This window comes from Cavia porcellus, unplaced genomic scaffold, assembly GCF_034190915.1.
Source record: "Cavia porcellus strain 051 isolate PalLab524CR breed Dunkin Hartley unplaced genomic scaffold, mCavPor4.1 scaffold_27, whole genome shotgun sequence".
NCBI classification, from domain to species: domain Eukaryota; kingdom Metazoa; phylum Chordata; class Mammalia; order Rodentia; family Caviidae; genus Cavia; species Cavia porcellus.
The window spans coordinates 34,614,120-34,630,892 of record NW_026947510.1 but is presented as its reverse complement, the minus strand read 5'-3'; the positions used below and the strand labels follow the sequence as shown (position 1 = coordinate 34,630,892).

At 40.9% G+C, this 16,773-nt stretch overlaps 1 protein-coding gene across 1 annotated transcript in view; it reads right to left on the bottom strand.

Annotated features, from left to right (window-relative positions):
- Styk1 (serine/threonine/tyrosine kinase 1) overlaps positions 1 to 12,864 on the bottom strand; it is a 49,169-nt gene extending 36,305 nt beyond the window's left edge. Inside the window, exon 1 of the mRNA XM_013153220.3 lies at positions 12,717 to 12,864. The gene's annotated coding sequence lies outside the window, so the exon portion shown is untranslated. The remainder of the gene's footprint in view (positions 1 to 12,716) is intronic.
- Positions 12,865 to 16,773: the final 3,909 nt, after the last annotated feature.

The following is a 16,773-nucleotide window of genomic DNA, read 5'->3' as shown; positions in this document are numbered from 1 at the left end:
TTATTTTTTTGTTGTTGTTTTTGAAATTCTGTATTATTTCTACCCTTCTTTCTGTTTTGTCTTTTTTTTTTCTTTAAATAAAAAAAATAATTTTTTGGCTTTTTTAGGCAGGTCTCACTATGCAGTACAGGCTGGCCTTGAATTCACTAGCTCAGGCTTGTGCTGAATTCAGTCTGTAGCTCAGGCTAGCCTTGAACTCTCAGTGATTCTGCTGCTTCAGCCTCCCAAGTTCTAGGATTACAGGCTTGCACTACCATGCCTGCCAGGGTAAAAAATAAACTTTTTTAACATGCCAGGGATGTACCTCAATGTGAAGGCCCTAGGCTCAATCTCCATAATACTATGTATATATTTACATAAAAAATTCAGAAATATAAATCAAGAGAAAATGTGGACAACAGAGCTCTTCTGTATCCTTTTTTTAGTTTTTAAATATTTATTTACTTATTTATTTTAACTTTTGTCTTTTTGACACAGGGTTTTGCTATGCAGTTCAAATTGCTCTTGAATTCACTTTATACCTCAGGCTGACCTTGAATTTGTATAGAGCTTCCAGCCTCAGCCTCCCAAATTCTGGGATTACAGGCATGCACCACCCTCTATCTTTTTAAGCAATTTAATATCTTATATCAACTCCTCAAATACATAAATAACCTCACTTTTCTAGGAGTATCTCTAGTTGCTGTCTAGTAACAGAAGGCTTGATTTGCCCTGAGTGGGTAGGTGGAGGCGGAATCCGACACTGGTATTAATTTCTAAAAATTGGTTGACCTCTACTTTCTCTAATGAAAGTTCAGCAAGAGAGATAGCTTCATATCATCTCAGTAAGAGAGATAGCTTCATATCAGAACGAGAGGACAAAGATCATGAGTACTGCCTAAATTTCAGAAGAAAACCCTCAAAAGTTTTGTCTAATGTTTATTTACATTAAAAGCAAAGATTCATTTTGTGTTCTGCACCAGCTCTTGCATCTCCTCCACATGCCCCCAACATAGTTTTGGACCGCGGTGAGAAAGCCAAACTGAGGTGTCATCTTTGACCCATATCATCTCTCCCTCCCTTTTGCACCAATCCCACACTCTCTCCTCATATCAGCGTGGAGCAGAGTTCATACATTTCACCAATTAAGGCAATTGGCTTTGGACTTTGCCCTGCTGTGCTCCTCCTCAACTGATATATGTGTTCAGCCCAAGCGTCTTTGAGCCTGGTTTTTCTCCCCACTACTGCTGAGTACAGTTCACTGCACTCAGTTCTAATGGCAAACATTTCTGTCACTACATGTTAGTACTGCTATAAGCATTTTACTTGAGGTTAATCATCTAATTCACAGATGAAGAAAGAAAGTACAGAGCGATTAAATAAACTTGCTGCAGATCTAACATCACGTGTTATATTCGGTGATTTAAGGGAATGTGTCCGTTATGGAGCTGACCCAGGGAGAATGGTGGTGGATTAACTAATGGTCAGTTTGGAAAGCCCTGCTGAATGGAGTCAGCCCGGATTGCTGCCAAGAAGACAAAAAGAGAATAAAAGATGGTATGCTGTTAATTTTCCCGGAGAAGCTTGCTGTGGCAGGTTTTCCTGATAAGAACTTGGTTGCTCTTTGCAAGGCTGCTGTTTCATCTACTCAAGTGAAAAAAGCTTCCCTAACATGACTTCCTCCTCCTCCCTCAACCCCCTCTGAAAGCCTCCTTCTACTTCTGACCCCCTAGGGAACAAGAGAGGTGCCCAGAGGGGGAGCTCTAAAATTATAATACCGTGCGTCAATTACACTTGTTTAAAAAAATAATACAAATAGGACCAAGAAAAATAAAATAGAGTAAAAATGAAAGAAAAAAAACAGAAAATAGGGAAAGAAAAGGGAAATAAAAATTAAAAAGGAAGCGGGGTGTGGTGGTAATCCCAGCACTTGGAAGGCTGAGGCTGGAGGACTGCCATGTGTTCAAGGCCAGCTGAACTGCACAGTGAAATCCTGTCTCAAAAAAAAATTAAAAGAGAGAGAAAACTAAACCAAAAAAGTCAAGGTCCCAAGTTATGCTAAACTGGAACAAATTTATCAAGAAAAAAGAACCTTCATTGTTATAGGAGAAAGAAACTCCCAACGTGCTAGATGTCCAAAATGCCAAGTTCATGTTCTCTAAAATCAAGGAATGAATTCTAGGAACGATGGAGGTTAAACCTAGGAAAAAAATTATTGAAAGAAAGAAAAGCTTCTCTCAGAGAGACAGAAGGGGGCCTGGAAACTGGATGGCACACCAACCCGCCTTCTCAAGAGTGTTTTGAGAAAAAGCCATGAGGTGAGGCAGATTCAAAGAGGGGCAAAACTATAGTCAACAAGTAAGTTTCTTGAGTAATACTGATCCAATGGGAAGTCACAAGATAGGTAAAAGGTGGGTCAAAACTATGGTCAACCAATAAGATTACAACTATAGTTGTTTCAGTAATAATGATTAAATGGGGATCAAATTTGAAAGCAAATCATGTAGCAAGCACAGATTAGATGAACAAGTACTTTCCTAGAAAGAGTGGGTTAAGGAGGTTTGGTCCACCACCCCAAGGTAATTGATGCCATTAGACTATTAGACACTGCTGTTCTTCCCTGGGGAAGTATACAGGTGTAGTCAATCCTCTTTTCTTAAATCCTAGCCTTCAGTGAACATACCTCTAGCCACAGTTGTCTTCTGTATTGACCTTTCCAGGATCCATCCCTATTCTAAATAACTTAGCTATCTATAATACCATCAGTATTTTTTACAAATGCTCAAACACACATAATGGGCCCAAATCTATGAAGCTTAAAAAGAGCATCTCTAGTGTGTCCTTTGATTTTCTTACTCTCTCTCTCTCTCTCTCTCTCTCTCTCTCTCTCTCTCTCTAGTTCTCAGAAAGTTAGTTGTCCAAGTTCTTTGATCAGTGATTTGAATTTCTGCTTAGCAGTCAGGTTGGAGTTGATCCATAGCTTTAGTCTTTGGAGACATGTTTTGCTAAGAAGGAGAGAATCATCCTGAAAAGGGTTTTGGTTGTGATTGTCCTTCTGCTTTTGAAATGGCTGAGATTTGTTTCTGTTGTGCTAGGGAATTTCTTTTCTCTGTGGCTACTGCATTCCAGGACTGTTTTACAGGATGGTGGGTTTCTCCCTCCTGGTTGCCCTTCACTGATCTCTACACAATAATCTTTTTAAAAATGGTCTGGATTTGACCTTCAGACCCTCAGAAAATAAGTGTGAATGTGTTAGTCTAAATTTATCAAACTTTCTACTCTTGGCAAATCTGGAAATTAACTCCTTTTATTATGGAAAGCTAAATTAGGTGGAACTATTGTAGGCAGTCAGTCAGGATTAAGCTCAAGAAGGATTCAGCAGAAGATAAGAACCATGGAGACTGCAGCTTGAGGTGCATTTGAAGATTAAAGTCACAAAAGTCAGATTTGCCTATCTCCCTAAAGGATAAATTTGAGATGATTGGTATCACCTGCTTTGAGATTTCCCAGTATCTCATTAGGAGTGGGCCATTCTCCCCCAACACTAAGACTAAAGCCACCAAGATTAAGACTACTGAAACTAAACTCAGAACAAGACTATAGATTATCGACCAAGGTTAATGATGTTACCCATAAGCCCTGCTGACATTGAATCAATATCACCTAAACCACTGAAATCTTACTGACTGATTATACTTTTGACCTACATTGTTCCCATCTCATGATTTTGTTCTTTAAGACTTCCTTTGAGAAGTGGGCTCACTGGCAATCCATTTGTTCACTGGGTAAACTAAAAATATTCCTAGGGATCCTGTAGAATTTATGAACCTTTTTTAAACAGAAGCAGGTCTATTCTAATATGATAAACCATCAGCCTAGATCCCTTCCTAATCATAGTGTTTGCTTTCACAGGTATAAAATGCTTTTTTCCTTCTGACTCATTACAAGATATCCTTGCTAATTAATGACCTATAGGCAAAGTTCTGACTAGCCTGCTTATAATTATAAACCTAAAAACTACAAAAGGATTGTTGTAATTCAACTTGAACAATATACCCAAGATTGTACTCTGGAATAAATTTTAGCCTTGTTGTTCCTCAAAGAATTTATAACTAAACATATTTGAAGTTGTTCTAAATATACTGTGTACAGCTATCAGTTTCTTATGCTAAATATGATCACTATGTGTATTTAAAATGTACCAATAAACTTAATTTTTAAAAAGATCATGTAAGTTTAATATATACAAAATAATGTGTTCTCTTTTATACAATATATGTTTAGACATTATACACATAAAATGATCAAAATTTAACATTTCTTTACATTAGATCCTGACATTTAAAGCTGATCTACATCTATTGACTTTGATTAAAGAAGAATTTTTGTTACTGTGTGACTAAGACAGACTTGTATATTGGGTAGTAAAACTGTTGTGGTCACTAATACTATTTCCAAAAGTTATCAGAGGTGTGAGATGTCTTTAATTTTTATCAATATAACTATACCTTAGAAAACTTGTTAGAGTCTAAAATTTATCTTAAGAGTAAAGACTAAATATAAAGATTTCTATATAGCTGTGATACCAATTACTGATAACCTCGTGGTATACTAAATGATGCATTTTTGTTTCCCAAGTGCCCTCAAAGATACAAACTGAAAAACATCACACTGGTAATTTCCAGGTTAAAATTCTTTATGGTGTTAAACTTTCTGGGCTAAGCATCTGGCTTTCTCTTATTTTGTTTCAGCTATTTGTGATGAAACGTGTATACCAAGCTAACATAATATAGCCAGCCAGATAATATAAATACTTTTCAGTGCTTATGTTTTTGTGATTGTTATAATAATTATGTTATAAAAGTTAAAAATACCCAGGCAATCCAGGCAATGTCACTCTAAAACTTAAAATGCCAGAGGTTAATAATCTATACAGTACATTTATAAACCAGTACATTTTACTTAAACGTTCCTTTGGTAATAAATGACTTAAGATAACAAATTAAGTAAATGTTTCCTTGTGTCATTTAATGTAGACAAAGGTAACTGAGTAAAAAGTTATTTTATTTCAAAACAGGATAATACGGAAAAAAAATGTATTTTATACTAAAATGAAGATTTAAATGTGTTTCAAATACCATACTGTCATCCTGATTGTTATGCTAAAAAACTATGCTGCCCTGGTCTCAAGTTTTCTCCCTAAAACTTTAGAATTGTTATCTGCTAACATCCTACAGAAATTCAACATTTAAAACAACCATGATTGATAAAATTTACTTCCCAGGCAGGAGTCAATTCCTTGATTTAAAAGGCAAGGAAATTTGGCAAACGGAGGGCACTCACTATAAATCTTTTAGCAAATTTAAATATATTCGTGTCTCTATTGAAATGAACAATATGCAAGACTTGGAGGCTTTAGGGCCCCATTCAAAACAAATTCCCTTTAACCTGTGTCAGCCCAGAGAGTCAAAGGGCCACCATGTGGTCCTCTGTTCTTGATCTATCAGTCACCCTTTTGACAAAGATTTACTATTTAAACTCAATTATTAAAACAAAAAGGGGAAACATAACAAGAGAGACTTTACCCACAGGAATGATTATGTAAAACACTCTTAAATTTTTAATATTATGACTCAAATGGCTTTACAGCAGGGGAAAAGCATTTTATTCCTACAATGACCTTATGTGACCCACAAGGACTGGGCCTTGTGGAATCGCTCACTTGGGGAAGCAGGTAGGTATCTGTTTTATCACCAGATGAGAAGCAACTCCATCCCCAAGCTGCAAGAGATGGTGCTTCCCATCCAGCGATGGGCAACAAGAGGAGGAAAACAGATCTGTTACCCTCTGCACAACCATCCTCAGATCTACCTGGGAAGAGATTAAACAGCTCACTGCACAGGCCAAGCAGACGCTTGCAAGCCAATAAACCTATTCCTGCAATGGTAGCACAAATCATGTATAGCACTAAGATGGCAAAGATAAAAGGATTCCTTTTTATTCTGCTTCTGTTTAATTGTATACCAATTGTGACATGATATATTTAGCACATACACTTATATCTCCTATATTTGATATAATCACCAGGGAGATCCTGAGCCTCTCTCCTCTCCTTACATGGATACCTCTTCCTAACAGAGCCTGGCTGCCCTCTCCTGGCCCTTTCATGGATAATGATAAAGATTATGGCCACTATGGATACTCCATTGGCCTGCCAACTCCAGATGGTGCACACCATGTGTCAAATTATAATAATGTGAAAAGCTAAAGCCTAGTTCCCCAACAATCTTACACATGACTGAGAGGGAGACTGTGCTCTTGAACAAATTACCTCAACACTTAAGCATCTCAAGAAAAAGCATTTTAGGAGCATTAGAGTAGTGATATTCTGCCAGCTACTAAAGTCACAGCAACCATTGCCTGACCTCATTTTATCCAAACTGCCCAAACCATGTATGGATGTCTTCAAAATGCCACTTTTAAGCTCTTAACTCAAACCTACGCTGACGAGAAAACTTTACAAAAACTCTATGTTCTTGAGGCTGCTGTCAGATGGCTGCGCAAACATCAACAAGCTCTTTGGACACACAGTAGGCTCAGCTGTGCTGCCAATTATCATTCAGTGTGCGTCACTCCTATTGTACTTAATTCTTCTAAATCTTGAGGAGAGATTCAAGGTCTTCTCCACAGTGCTTTTCATGCAAATCTAGACAGAGAAATTGCTCATATTCAGGGCCAGGGTTAGGCTCAACTTTATAAGCTGCCAATGGGTCCTCCCAACATTAGATCATCTCAATATCATCTATTGGCTGAATCCCAAAAGCTGGTCCTCAACCTTGGAGGACTCTATCTCCAACAAGCTCAATATCCCTCCTCCCTTCACTCTGTCCCTTTTTCCCAAACCCATGTATAAAACCAAAAAAGGGGTGTGGGGTGGAGGATAGGGTTGCCAGAGGTCTGCATGAAATGGAGATGCAGAGATAAGGGACTTTTGGAGCACATACTCAAAACCCCAGGAATGTTGGTCAGAGGTTAAAAGAGCCACAAGTCCAAGTAGGGTCAAATACATTTATTCTTAAGGAATAAATGCTCTGGTCTTTGTCCTTCCTATACTCTGATCTGTCATCTAGATTGGTCCCAAGGTCAGTCATTTAACAGATCACCTGACCTTCCCTATCTCCTATACAAGTTCCTTCCCAGACACTCTTACTTTTTCTTTGATCTCTGCTTCCTGGTTCCAGCAGTAAAAGGTACAGCTTCAGTTTGGAGACATCATTTGAAACTTTCTCATGCTGAGGTGTATCTGTTTAACAGCAGCCCCTCCAGCCTTGGGATATATATTGGGAAATAAATTATCTTCATTTTTGTATTAAAAAATCATTTCAGAATAAATCATGGCTGGTTTACCAATTTCACAGTGCATGTGGACACTGTAGTTTAGTGAGAGATAGCTTATTTGAAGTTGGAAAATAGAGATCTAATCAGACGTGAAATTTCCCAGTCATGAACCTACAGTTAGACCATCCTACAGTATGGACAACAGGTGCGGAAAACAGTGAAATCCAGGTCACTCCAGGTCATGGGAGCTGCCTGGGCTTCTGGAAGTGATTCAGACACAGCCATTCCGTTAGATCATCTCAATATCACACTAAGGTGACAGCCACCCACCTGTCCTGTGCAGTCACACCTCTGACCTGAAGACAAAAACAGCCGCCTTGTCATCTGTCTCTCAATACCTCTTATGAACACACTAGGAAATGCAGCACAGGCTCCATCAATGCCATAAAATTCTGTGTGCAAAAATAAGAGCCCTTCCAAAACAACAGATAAAATCTAAAATCCATAATTTATCAATGGGTAAACTGGGACACAGAGATTAAATCCTGCCCATCAGCTAATTAACACTTAAGCTAGTTATAGTTTGTCTATAGAAGTTTGTCTTCTGCCTGCAAGGACTTTGGGTGAGTGTGCATCTGAACCAGCCTCTGCTAGTCTCTGCCTCATACATAGACTTTTCATAGTGAAGGTGTTTTCAGTGTAGCAGCTTTAAAAATATGCCTTTGGTCTTCTTTAACCAGAAATCATTCTGACTCATACCCAGGCACCAGCCCCAAGATAAAGTAGTTAGATGTGGGAAGTGGCAGGAAAGACCCTGGAGGCAGGGGACGGGGAAGTCATTTGATTTCAAACCAGGTGGCTGGGTTTATGGGACTTCTTGACACAAATGTTTTGGAAAATAGAGAGATCAAAAAAGATAGCATTAATCCCATCCTTGAAGCACAAGCCAGGCATGCCATTCTGCTACTCAGACAAATCCTTTTCAGTTGCTTTAGCCTCTCACTGGCCAAGAGGCTACAAAAGTTTGTGTCCTGACCAAAGAGATCTCTTAGAGCACTTAGTTGAGGCTTAACAGGTGCTTCCCCTGTCTGGTCCCCACCAATCCAACCCAACTGAGGACAGACTTTGGGGAAGTGCTTCTTTGACCCTTTATTGGCCTGACACAAACTAAGAGTGACTCTGACATACTAAGAGTCCTAATAGTTTACTGTCAGAAAAAAAAGTATTTGAGGTCAACTTGTCTAAATTCCAGATTGTCATGCCTGGTGAATGTTTTTCACCATCTTGTTGGTGGCACCATACAAATAGAAGAGTGCCATTTCTTGAAGTTATCCAACACAACACTCCAAACAGATCCCGCCACACAAAGTCTCTGGTTAAATCATACAAGATCTGATTGTATTACTAAAATAAACATTTTGAAGCTTTCGCTAAAAGGCACCTGACTTTCAGTGTGACTTCTGTACATGTGTAAGGGATATATATATATGAATTTGATCAATGTTCTACAGATAGTACCATATTTCTATGTATTCTATTACCTGACAATGTTAAGAAGCATCCTTAAATATATAAATATATTAAGACAAGACCATTTATTTATTTGGGGCTATAGGATGTTAATAGCTATAAGGAAAAATTAAAGCAGGTTTTCTTAAGATTCTAGCCTATAATTTTAAGCATAAGTATAACATTGTAAGTAAAAAAAAAAAAAAAAAAACACAATCATTGTCTTCAATTTTCTTTGACTATGGCAACTGTTAAGAGTCTGCTGTAGCTGGGTGCAGTGGCACAGGTCAACAATCCCAGCGCTGTGGTGGGCAAAGGCAGAAGGACCACAAGGGCAAGCCCAGCCTGGGCAACTTAGTGACTTAGCAAGATACTGTCTCAAAATAAAAATAAAAAGGACTGGAGATGTAGCTCAGTGTGAAAGCTCTGGGTTCAGTCTTTCCTAGCATCACACACGCATGCACACGCACGTGCACGCGCACACACACACACACACACACACACACAGAGCTGTCAATATTCCTTGCTATTACATTGCTATAAATGAGAAATAGATTGAGTTGGGGCAGATCATGTGTAGGAGTTAGGGTACAGCTAAAATAGATGGTGGCTAAAGAAAGAGGGTGCACCAGGAACTCTTCCTGCTCCGTGGAGGCCTTGGGAAACGGTGTCCGTTGTGACAGAGAGGACTCTACCCCAGAAGGAGAGAAACAGCTGGAGACGTCTTGGAGCAGGTGGGGAAAGGCAGCTTTGTGAAATGAGGCCGCTTGTCAAGGCGGGGACAGCAACTCTTACCCCTTCGCCATTTTCCTGTCCTTTTCCAGATAGTAACTGTCCCCATGCTACCCGTGTCCTCACTATGATTCTGGAGAAGCTATAAAATGAATGACTTTTTCTATAACCTGGAAATACACCCAAAGATTTCTACATCTACCTCTAAGAGGAAAGGTAACAACAAAACAACCAAAAACTGCCAAACTCATTCTTTGGGCACAAATCAAGTGACAAACTTGAAACGGATTTCAAGCCCTTGAATTCAGAGTAGGATTCTCTCCATTCAACACTAGGGTCAGTATAATTAGCAACCTTATCTTTGTAAAAATTCTATTCCCTTTTACTTAATTTTCTCCAGTTAAAAACTGTGTGTGTGTGTGTGTGTGTGTGTGTGTGTGTGTGTGTGTGTATAAAATACATATTGTGGAAACAAGAAGAAAACATTCAAATGGGAAGGGGAACTTGGGAAAGGGCAAGAGAAAAGGAAGAAAGGGAAAAGAAAAATGAAAACAAATCTTTTGTAAATAAGGAGAGGAAGAGAGGTTGAAGGGAGGGTAAGGGAATGGAAGAAAAAGAATCAAGTTATATCATGTCCAGGAACAAATTCCCTTTGATAAATGTGATTATTATATATACCTAAAATGAACCTATAAACTTAACAAATAAAAAACAAAAACTATGTCCAGCACATGATATATTCAGATAGAGCATTTAGTGCCCAACCTACTTATTCAATACTTAATTCTATATTTGCTTATTATTGTTTTTCCCCACCAGACAGTGACATCCTGCAGGGCATCCTCAGCTTCTTCAAGGCCCCTTATGAGCACAGCCCTCCAGCAGAAACAGAGCAATGGCTGCGTCTACACCAGAAACACGTTGGAGGAACCAGAGACCAGCTCAACCTCAGCTCTGAGGAGGACAAAAATGAAGTGACAAAGCTAGGAGCAGGAAAAAAAAAGTGCGAAACTTTTCATGAGAACAACAATTTAGGAGCATTAGCAATGTTTCTTACTGCTTTATCTCTAGAATCTAGAACAGTGTCTGTCACTAGGATTCATATGCTTGCTAAATAAATACCTAAATTCACCTATAAAAGTACTGTTGGACCTATGAGAAATTTGCATAGAAACATAGTCTATAAAATTTAATTAAGCATAAAAGATTAAACTACAATCCCAGACTCAGAGTGATTTTAACAGCGTTACACAAAAGTGTTGGAATACCCAGTTTCTGTTCAGTGAATACACAGTTTTAGTTCTGTATTTAGACAAGATGCTGGTTTTCCCCATAAAGAAGATGTAAAGTTCTTTGGCACCAACAGGCAAAATGCTGAGCCCTCAGAATAAAAAGAGGGTAATTTGCCCAAGAAAGAACATCCCATCAGAGCAAGGGCAGGTGTTCCATACAGAATAATGCCTGGCTCCTCAAATATCTAAGTCCTAATTTCTGAAATCTATGAATATATTTTCGTGGTGTTAAAATAGCAAAGGACAATTAAGATTGCAGGTGGAATTGATCAACTAAATTTAAATAGGAGGATTATGCTGGATCGCTCATTGAGTCCAGTGTGATCACAGGACTCCTAAATGAAGACAAGGAAGGCAAATATCAGTGCGAAGAGACACCAAAACACTGAACTGGTCACTCCAGCCTTTGGGATGGAGGAGGGGACCCACAAGCCAGGAACGTCGCCAGCATCCAGAAACAGACAGGACAAGGCAAGGAAACTGATTCTACCATGCAGCCTCAAAAGAAACACACACTTGTCTATGCACACTGCCTGGCAACCATTAGAACTGAAAGATAAAAATATGGCTTGTTTTAAGCCACTAAGATCATGGTAATTCATTATAGTATCCCCAGGAAACGTCTACACTCAAAACAAAGCAGAGCTGCAGAATCCCACAGCACCAGTGGAGGTCTGGAGTACACTCTTGTAAGGGCTATAGCCAGGGGCTGGGAAGCAGAGGGGAAAGTTTCTGAAGAGGACAACTGAAATAGATGCGATACCTGATTGACTTTAGGGACCCAGCAATCATGCATTGAATGGGGACCCTCAACATTCATACACTGAAATGCTAAAACCCAACACCCTATACCATGGTCTGTTCTGGAGACAGAATCTTTAAAATGACAGTCAAGATAAAATGAGGTAAGTAGAGAGGACCTTAGTCTAATGTGACTGATTTTCTTTAAAAAAGGGGAAATTCAGAGACAGACCTATAAGCAGAACACACCACATAACATGCAGACAGCAGAGACCGGCAATAAAGCCTTCCTGCTCAGCCTCAGGAGGACCCAGTCCTGTCAATATCTTAATGCAGCGTGAAACAGTAATGCAGATGTGCAAGCCACTCATTCTGTAGTGTTTTATTAATTCAGCCCTAACACTCTTGCAGTGCTGGAGGAGCTGATGGGAAAGTGCACAGTTTTCACTGAATCAAGCATTTCCTAATGCAGCAGGGAAAGACTCAGATGACCCCTCATTGGCTCCAGGAGGAAATCCCTGGGGGACATGGATGAAGCAGGCAGTGGTACACGGCCCTGACCCCAGATGCATTTCACCTGTGGCACAGGCTACACCAGCTCACCTCCCTTTATCTCCACCAGGCCTGGCAGATCTCGCTGAGCAGTAGGCAGAGAGCTTGGCCTCAGTGCATGTCTGGGTTAGGGAAAGGATTCCTTACAAAGGAAGTAGTGACCACTCGAATGAAGGAAGAGTGCAGTGGACAAAGTGGGGATGACAGTGAGAGACTGGCAGAGAGGAAACAGAGGGAGAGAAAAGACCACAGATTAAGAAGAAAAGAGATTTGGTCAACAAGGCCAGCATATGCACTCTACCATTTCTAACCAGGGCTACAGATACCATCTCACTTAAATATCACCACGGCCCAGCCAGGCGATCCCAACTATGCTTCACTGATGAGGAAGCCAAAGTTGAGAGCACAGTGCTCTGCCAGCAATTCCTGCACCTCCACCACCCCAGGAGCCGGGCAGCCCCACATCCCCGGTTTTCTGGGTGTTTGACCCCTGCTGAGACAGGTTTAACCTCACAAAAACACTGAAGCCAAAAGTCATAGATGCCTATTCCAAGAAAATCGTAGTTAACTCACCTAGATTGTTGTTTGCTCACATGAAAAACGTCGACGTCGACCCGCCCCCAGCTTCCACCACTTTCCTTCCCTAACTTCAAAATCCACCCCCTAGGGCATCACTGCTGCCCGCCTCTCCTCACGCGTCCCGTTCACCCTCATCCTCCACCGCGTCTCCCTCCTCCTCCCGCTACTCCGGCTGCCGGTGGCACTGGCGGGGTGAACAGTGACGGGTGTGGGCAGAGCCAGGTGTGCCAGCCTCGGCAAAGGTCCTCCGGCCCACTGTGGGGCGTGGCCACCAGCCAGGATGGAGCTTGGGCGGGCTCCCCACAAGGGCGAGTCTGCGGGCGCTGAGGTTTCCGGGACTCGCCACACAGGAACCAGCAGGAGGCTCTGCCGAGGCCGTCAATCTGGACAGGCCGCGAAGCTGAGTACTCAAGGCTACACCTGGGGCGACTGCTGGACAGCCTGTGAAGGGAGGAGACGCCAGGCCAGGTGAAACGGGAGCCACCAGGAAGGCGACAGCGCCACCTGTCGTCCATCCCCCGGCAGCTGCTTCAGGACGCTTGCAATGATCAGACCTCGCCTTTGCGGAGGGTTACAAAGTACCGCTGCTATGACCGTGGCTGGAAGATACCTGTAAGGCATAAGTGGAAATAAAACGCCCAGGAGCAGGCATCTCATCGCACATCCAGCATATATTCTCGCAAATGCATTAAGTGCGGTAACGAACAAGATAGGTATGTTGCCTGTCCACATGGAATTTACCATGAGTCCTTTCCAGCAATGATTCTGTTCTTGAGTCCCTGCCTGACGGCTATTTCTATCTCCTCGCTAATTCAGTGGGTGTCTGTGGAGTGCCCACTGTCTGCTGTGCCCACGTTAAGGACCGGAGGGAATCACTTTGCAGTGCACATTGGCGATCTCTTCATTTTCCAAGGAAGTCCCACAGACACTCATTCAAGCGTGTCTCTCTCTCTCTCTCTCTCTCTCTCTCTCTCTCTTTCTCTCTCTCTCTCTTTCTCTCGGTTGTGCTTCTGCAGTGGCCAGGAAAGATACCAACTCCAAGTCTAATTCCATGGAGTGGACACTCCTGGAATTTATTTACATAAGAATGGAGGAATCCCTGGGAAATCCTTTAGTATAAGAAAAGAGAAAGTCAAAGCACTACAATACCTTCCATTCACAAGAATACCTCAGGGTCAGCACTGTCTGTGTCTCAACATCCTTTGGAAAGGGATTCCGAGCATAGCTGGTGAAGATATTTCACTCACAAGCAGGAAAAGATGTGGTATACAGAGCAGCACTGCTCTGAAACTTTTCAGGGAAATTTAATGCAAAGCGAGGCAGATGTGTTCTTCCGACTCCATCTGAAAACACAGCCCAGCAGGATTCACATAACGGCAAGCGATGCTGTGGGTAGCTGAGGGCTCCACGCAGTCCTCAGGCTTCTCGGACCCCACAGCAGTGAGGATCACAGCGGCCCTGGAAGCTGTAAACAGCAGTGCAGTCACTGCAACAATGCTCGGAGCCCGAATGAGACTTCCAGGCACTGAGAGACACCGCAGGGAACTGAAACCACACAGGGGAAGTGGCCAGCTCCATGTGGAAGGTAGGGGGGTAGATGGTTGAGGATTGGTGAGGCCCCTAGTTCCTTAGGATTTCCAGGGACAGTTGAGGAAAGTTCGTTAAGAGAACAGATTTAGGGGATTTAGCTCAGTGACATAAGCACCTGCCTGGCAATTCTGAGGTCCTGAGCTCAATCCCCGGTACCACAATAAAAATAAATAAATAAATAAATAAATAAATAAATAAATAAATAAAAAGAGAACCATCTACAACCAATGAAAGGCAAAGACACAGAAATGCGGGATGTAACTGTTGTGGCCTGCTGGTTCCACTAGGTCGGTGTATCCCAGAGACATCCATGTATGTGTTGTTCCTTGTACACTATATACTAGTTTTATATTGTACATTAGTCTTCTCTTGCTGATGTAACATATCACACAAATGTGGGGGCTCAAGTGATAAAAATTTATTATTTTACAGATCTGTAAACCAGAAGTCTAATAAAGGTCTCCCTGAGTTAAAATCAAGGTATTGATTGGGCTCCATTGCTTTCTGGGAGGTCTTGAAGAGAATGTCCCCTTGCCTTTTCCAGCATCTAAAACAGCTCGAATGTTCTTCGGTTTGGTCCAAATTTCTATCTACTGGCGCCTTGCCCACCATGGAGCTATCTCTGGTGAGGAGACACCCAGCTCTATCTAAACTCTCATGCTGAGGTCCTGCTCACCGCCAGTTCACTTGTGTTTTTTCTTTTTTCTCACCGCAGCAGTTTTTACTTCCTGGGTGTGCACAGAGGCATGACACAGGTTTGAATTCATTAAGTTTTCATACAGAATTGTATTCTTCTCAGTAAACAAGCCGGTTTTGTCCAGGGTCCACTACCAACACAGCTAAGTTACAGCTTTTCTCTCAGAAATCTGAAGAAATGATACACATATATGTTGATTTAAGTTACATATTTTAGAGAAATGTTAAAACTTCAAGTTATGCAAAACTCAAAAACTACATTAAAAGTGCTTGTTCATTCTTGAAGGCCAGCGATAACCGCTAAGTCTTTTCACACACATTTCTCTCATCCTTCCTCCATTGCTGTGTCTCTCTGACCACAGCTGGGAAAGCATCTCTACTTTCAAAGATTTATGTGGTTTTTGGATTGGACCTACTGCATAATCTTCCTCACACCAAATAGAAAATGGGACTTGAGCTCTCTAACTCCATTCTTCATTTGTTTGGTGGGTTGGCTGTATTTTTTGAGACAAGCATCTTAACTATGTAGCCCAGGCTGATCTCGGCCTCTCGAGTGATGGGACTATAGGCTGGGCCACCGTGCCTGGCCTCCCAGTTTTTTTTAATATGTATCAATTTTAGATGCCTTGAGAAGTTCATTTTTTTTTTTTTTTTTTTTTGTCCTTTTTGAGACAGGGTCTCCCTATGCAGTTCAGGCTGGCCTTGAGCTCACTTTATAGCCGAGGCTGGTCTCAAACTCGCAAGATCCCCCTGGCTCAGCCTTCCGAGTGCTGGAATTACAGAGTAAGCCACCAAGCCCGGCTCAGAGAAGTTCATATTTTTTGTAAGACTTTTTTTTTTTTTTTGTCTTTTTTTTCGGTACCGGGGATCGAACTCACGACTGCCTGCTTGCAAGGCAAGCACTTTTGCCAGTGAGCTAAATCCCCAGCCCCGAGAAGTTCATATTTTTTTAAAAAATTTTTGAAAGTATTTAAAAACTTAAGTTGCTATATAAGTGTCATATTATTATCTAAAGTTAGTAATAACCTAATTTTCTGTTACTCTATACTTGAGCAACCTAGTACAGTAGGTTGTGCCTTCGTTCTTTCTCTTTTTTTATTTATTTTGTCATACTAAAGACTGAACCCAGGGTCTTTGCACTGAGCTACATCTCTGGCCCCTTTTTATTCTGAGACAGGACCTCACCTAAGACCCTAAATTTCCCAGACTGAACTCAAACTTTTGATCCTCCTGCCTCAGCCTCCCTGAGTACTGGAATTAAAGGCATGTGCCACCATACCTGACACATTTGTCTTTTAAATATACCATTTTGTCCATTTCAGTTTTCTTTAGGCAAAACATTAAAAATTATCCTGAATCAAAACTGTGATAGATACCTTTCTGCTCTATTATTGAGATACGTTCAGTTTGAAGTTGATTTTTTTCTGAAGTTGATTTTGAAAAGCTTTTATATTCCACCTATCTCATTAATAAATGATAAAAAGGAGAGGGTATTAATACATGTCATTACATAATTCTATAAAGGCTGATGCTGATTATTTGATAAATACTTTTTAAATACAAATTTTTACATAGCTATTTCCTGCCCTAAGTTACTGTATGTTTCAGATTGACAATACCATGTCCACTTGACTGCAAACAGGAAGCTAGGAAATGCTATCTAAATACTTACTTTATAAAAATCTGCTTTTTATCCTATCAAATGCCAAGTACAGTCCTTGTACCTTTGAAGTCTCTCTTTACCTTGTCATTTTCCTGTGTTTCA